We start from the raw sequence: 6,000 nt of genomic DNA on the forward strand, positions 1-6,000 counted from the left end.
CTATAATCCCTGCAATTTATCTGGTAATTTCTTTATTGGAAGCCATATTTAAACTATTCATAGAAGCTGTTGATGTTATTGCTATTAACCTCTCAGATAGCTGTTAAAGGCTGATCAAAAACTAGACATGGAATATTAAACCAGAATATTCTCAATCTCTGCAGAGTTAGCACTGATGTGTGTTTTAAACCCTTAAAAAGCCATGCTTCTGCAGCACTTGAAATGTTCATAAATCATGGAATGGTTTGGGTTGGAAGGGACCTTAAATTCCATCTATTTCCAGATAGATGTGGGGCAGCCACAGTTTCTCTGGGCACCCTTTGCCAGTGCCTCACCACCCTCACAGTAAAGGGTTTTTTCCTGATATCTGAGATATGTGGGCCCAGAGTGACCTTGTGACAGTATCCAGGGACCACTGTTCCACGGGATGGTCCCTCAGCACCTTCAGAAATCATTATCCCAATCTACAGCCAGCACTGCTTATCTCTTCTTTTAGTCAGCACTAAAAGTTCACAGGGTGCTGATAGAATATTCTGTATGCATGCAATAAAAACAACCATCCAAACCCTATGAATGGTTTAAATATTACTTTAAAGTGCTGTATGATAAGCCACTGCTTTGCTGATTCCTTCAAGCATGGTAGTTAAAAAAAAAAAAACACAACTCAGTTGTGTTGTTTTATATATGAATAAAGATGTCAGCAAGTAGTCATCTAACTGTCCGTGCCATTTGGCAGTATCTAGCTTCCTTTTCAGTAATAGCCCAATAAATCTTTATCTTTTACTAAGCTGATGACAGCAAAACATCTTGAGAAGCTGCATGTGGTGTAGATATTACAGTTAATGCTTAAATGCTTCATGCCATCATCTACTGGGTGTTTTTTCCTGTCCAGATGTAACCTCCTGGTTTAAGGCACGTGCTCTCTTCTCCCTCTAGTGATTCCAAGAGGCCTAATGAGTATTAATTAATTAATTAATTAAGGTCTGTTATCCAAAATCACTCTGTTGGTCCACAGTAACTGAGATCCACCTGCTCAGGTGACCTCACTGACCTCTTACCAAAAGTAGTACAAAAGGAGCAGCTTTGCCATTTGGAGCAGGTTCTGTTCTTTGTGTTTCCTTTCTGCCTGCGAGTCCTTGGTTCATCCAGAAATCCAGGGCTTGTCTCAGCTCTGTCCCCTGCTTTGGAGGTGGGAGCAGCACTGTGAACTGGGCTCATCTTGCCTGGGTAAGTGGAGCCACTTTTGGGGTGGAAATGCTCCATGTCCCACTGATTCTGTCCTGTTCCTATTCAAACCAGCCTGTCATTTCTTTGTTATTTGGTAAGTCTTAAGGTGCCATAAATTACTTACAAAGCAACTTACTGAAAATTCTCTAATTTTTGCAGCTGGAGAAGGCTTTTTTTTTCAACCAGAAATGCAGTTTTTAAATGATTTATTTCTCCTCTAAGAACCACATCAAGATTTCTTGCTGTACATCATCATCAAAGAGCGAGATCAGTGCAAGTAGAGACTGTGGTGTAATTCCTGCCTGTCCATTTGCTTTTTTTCCCTTTTCCTTGACATTTCAGCTGTGGTAGCTGTTGTGGATCTTGGCCTTGCACTACCAGGCACAGGGGAAGGCTGCTCTTAATTATTACTTTGCATTAAGGGTATATATGAAATACAAAGCAGCAAATAGCATCACATTAAATGTGGGCCGTGTCCCTGGGTAATGAGGGGTGGGAATGCTGCAGGAACAGTGATGGCATCACTCTGCTCAAGGCTTTTGAGGAGCCCTTCACCCTCTCAAAAGTAAGAGGATTTGAACAGGCAGCCTGAAGGAGTATTAGAACTGCTCACAGTCATAGTTAGCGTGTTAAAATATTTTACAAGAACCAGTGAATTTGATCAGAAAATAGTTATTTTTGGCTGCCAATGTGGCAAAACCACTTAAAATACAAACTCAAGAATGTGTTGAAAGGAGTCAGTTTGCCAGCACAGCTATTGTTGTAGCAAAGTCTCTCCTCTGATCCAACGGGAATCATCTCCTCAAGTTTTATTACTTAAAAAGTTAACGTGGATGTCAAGCACCTGGAAATCTTTATGTCTTTGAAAAGAGCAGTGGTAGGGGCTGGGTGAGTTTGGTTTCTTGTTGCAAACTCTTTTGCTGGGGATTTTCTTCCCTTGGGAAGCTTTGAGGATTGATGTGGTAGGTCAGTGTCACTGCTTTGATGATGTGCTCTCTACAAGGGATAACAAGATGTGTGATTTAATGCACAAGTATTTGAATTTGCAGTACATTTTATCTTCTTTTTGATTTCTAGCTTAAAAATAATAATTTTTAAAAAGTGCCTTGGCTCTTTTTACCTTTAAAAACAAAAGTAAAGAACCCTAACCACCACAGAGGGGTCCTCTAGAGAGACAGGGCTGCCTCCTTGAGAAAAATCAAAAAGTGCCTGTAAGCACTGGGGACAGAATGATTTCAGCAGCAGAAATCCATTTTAATGCATGTCTCAGTGAGGGCTTGGGCAAGCAGAAAACCTCTGGACCCCTAGGAGCTGGAGAAGGGATGGATCTGCAGCCCTTGGTGTCTCAAATACACCAATGGTGCTGCAGCATCACGTGCCTAGGCAGGGGAGATGTGAAAAACATCACTAAATTAATATTTTACTTTGAGTGGGCATGAAGGAGGATGTTGAAAACTGGGTTTTTTCCTGCCTCTGCTGCCAGCAAAATAAGGCCCCACACAAGAGGGGTTTGAAGGTCCCTGTGGGAAAAAATGCCATTGCCAAGAGTGCCTTGTCCAAGTTGCCCTGAAGGAACCTCTGCCAGAAATACCTGTTAACAATAAGGACCTGTTAATGTTTCACAATTATTTTCCCAAATATTTAATTGCTGCACCAATCCCCAACACAAGAACTGGCAGATATTAAATACACAATAACTGTGGAAACCTCTGGTCTGTCTGTGTGTGCCAAGACCAAGACAGAGCTGCACATCTGCAGATCTGGTGAGGACTCTGTGCAATCAAGGAGAATAAAAAGCTGGAGCTGTGTCAGTCATAATACAACTTCTCTAAAGAAAATCAATGTGATTTTCATCTTTTGGAAGCTAAGCCACAAATTACTCATGGCAGGCACATCCCAACTTTTCTGCCCAGAGGCTGCTCTGGGGAATGAAGGAGAGCAGTGTTAGTGGCCAGTCAGGAGGGATTGTTTGTAATTCCCCATCCCCATAAAGGTGTTGCTTTTTCAGTGGCTTCTAACCAGATAAAAACTCATGATTTACCACAGACAGGTGTGATCTTCCTGCCTCAAGGTGTACTTTGCCTGGTGGATGACAAAGCTGACCAGGATGACATTTACAACTGAAAAAACCCACAAATTGCAGCTTCCCTGCCTGATATCAAGGCACCATTGAAGCTCATTTTGATATTTTATCTCCCCCAAGTGAGGAAACTGCAGCACTGGCACAACACCTTCAATATTTCTGCCTCACTCTGCAGGATCTTAAAGACAAGGCTGTGCCTTGATGGATGTCAGAAAGGGACGTTGGCTTTTGAAGTGGTGCTGAGAGCCTGTCTTCATTCTTGAGCCTTGATGCACCTTTTCAGCTTGTAAATTCAGCTATCTGCCTAAATTTCATCTGCCTGATAGAGTTTATGGGCTACTTGACAGCAGACCTTCCCAGTTCCTGACAGGTTGGTCACTGGCACGGGGCCCACGGGGCAGTTCCAGAAATGCTGCTGGATTCTCCTGTGTCGTGGCATCCATTGCTTGCTAAAGATATTCATGGGCTGCCACGACACACACTGATCCATTTAGCTTGGGTTTTCCAGAGGAATAGGTGGATTCAAACCTGCTGGGAGTCAAGGAGTCTCCTACACCCTGCTAAGAGCTCCAGTCACTGAGTGATTTGATAACCAGAACACTCCCCATGGCTATCTTCCCACAGGCTTACAAATATAGCTGGAAGGTTTGTTTATTTTTAACTGGAATGAACATATTAGTAATTTGCATGGTTTTTTTTTGGCCTCCAAAAATGTTTGAGCGACTCAGTAGGTGGCACCCTTTCTATTCCTTTATTTTCCACCAAATGCCAAAAATAAGTTGGAGCTGGAGCCTGTGAGTGTGTGTGTGAAACAAGTTCAGTGAAAATGTAAATGCATATTTGTCTCCCTAATTGAACATAGGATATTGTGAAATCATTACTGTCAGGGCACACTTGGGTTTATACAAACGCTTAAGTAAAGAAAATATATAAACCTAGATTGACTTGAACAATTTGAATGTGATAGTGGACATCTGTGTTCAATAACATCACTTTGGTAAGCAGTGTTTAATATTTCATGTCAAAGCAAGGAGAGTAATAGAACGGGGTATTTTCAGAATTCTTAGATTGCTGAAGTTTATGGCATGGCATAATATATAATCTGTCCTTTGTCAAACTCACCAGAAAGAGCCCTACTGCAGCTGAAGACGTAAAGTGCTCTAATATATATGTTTCTAGACCTCTCCCTGCTTGAGGAATTAATCTTGGGAGGTGCTGAGTGCCCTGAAGTGCCAGTGAAGTCAGTGGGATTTGAAGTTTCTCTCAGCTCAGAGAACAGGGATCCTTACAGGGGCTAATCACTCTCTCCAGTCCCAGCCAGGAAAGCCCTTCAGAGCTCCTTAACTTGCAGTGTGTGAGGAGTCCTCTCAAAGCTGGCATCAGGAATGCTGTGGGACAGCGTCCAGAGGCCACTCCTCCATCATCTGATAAAATGAGAGCTGCTCCCCAGCCTTGGGAATTCAAAATTTGGTGGAGAGGAGGTGAAAATGAGAAAGTTCCTTGCCCAGGGGCAAATCTGAGTGCCCCAAGCAGATCAGAACCTTATCTGCTGGGTTTTGGGGGGTGGAGGAGGAGGAAAGGGGCACCCCCTCATTCCAAGAGAAGACCATGCACAAGTACATCACCAGCTCAGGGACTCTGTTTGGCTGCAGAAAGTTCAAAGGAGGAGAAACATTTTTAAGTATCTTCCAACTCTCATATTAATGAGCAATTACACTGATGTTCTTGGATGGATTTCCACAGAGTAATTCATCTACAAACAAATCTTTCTTTTGTATTTCTCCCCCCACCAAAACCCCAATCTTTTGTATTTCATTTTTAGGTGAAATTCTGTAGTGAAAGGGGCCAAAAGAAACATGCTTTCCTGAGCCTCATGCTGAATGTCTGTCTGGATAGTTTCATTTTAACTGCAGCTTGGGAAAAAAAAATGTAAACATGGTGTGAGTATCGTTTTTAAGCTGAAACTGTTTTTCCCCCATGTTCAAATAGCATTATAAATGTTTGCTCAAAAGAGGGATATTTATTCATCTAGCCTCTGAGAGAGCACTGTGTGCATAGGTAGCCATAAAAATGTGTTAAGGGCTGAGAGAGATTCCCCTGGTAAATGGCTTTTCTCTTGACCTCCTCTTAAGCATCTTAGCGGGGTTCTGCTGCTGCCTCTCTGAGCAAGTGTGTTTGCAGTGGGGAGGAAGAATTTTTAAAGTTGCAGAGTGTTACAAACAGTGAGCAAATAACTGTGGGGTTTTGGCTGTTTGGTGTTTTTTTATAATGTTGGGAAAAAAACTCTTATGAAAAAGACAAGAGATGCAGAGCAGTCACACACACTGAAAGTTGTTCCCAACTTGCTCTATGATTTCTTGCAAGGAAGATGATCTATGCAACTGTTATTCTCTAAATTTCTTTCTGACTGATTTCTCAACAAGTCTTTCTTTTTTTTTTGGTGTGGCTATTCACCACTCCTGTGTTTGATAGCTGAATCTACCTGCAAGGGTTGTTGAGTATGGAGAAAAGGAGGATCAGGGAGATCTTATCACGTTCTACACCTCCCTGACAGGAGGTTGAACCCAGGTGGGGAGTGATCTTTTCTTCCAGGTAATGAGCAATATAGCAAGAGGAAATGGCCTCAAGTTGTGCCCAGGAGAGGTTTTGGTTGGATATTAGGGAAATTGCCTTGTCTGAAAGGGTGGTCA

The sequence above is a fragment of the Oenanthe melanoleuca genome, chromosome 9 (assembly GCF_029582105.1).
Source record: "Oenanthe melanoleuca isolate GR-GAL-2019-014 chromosome 9, OMel1.0, whole genome shotgun sequence".
Lineage (NCBI taxonomy): Eukaryota > Metazoa > Chordata > Aves > Passeriformes > Muscicapidae > Oenanthe > Oenanthe melanoleuca.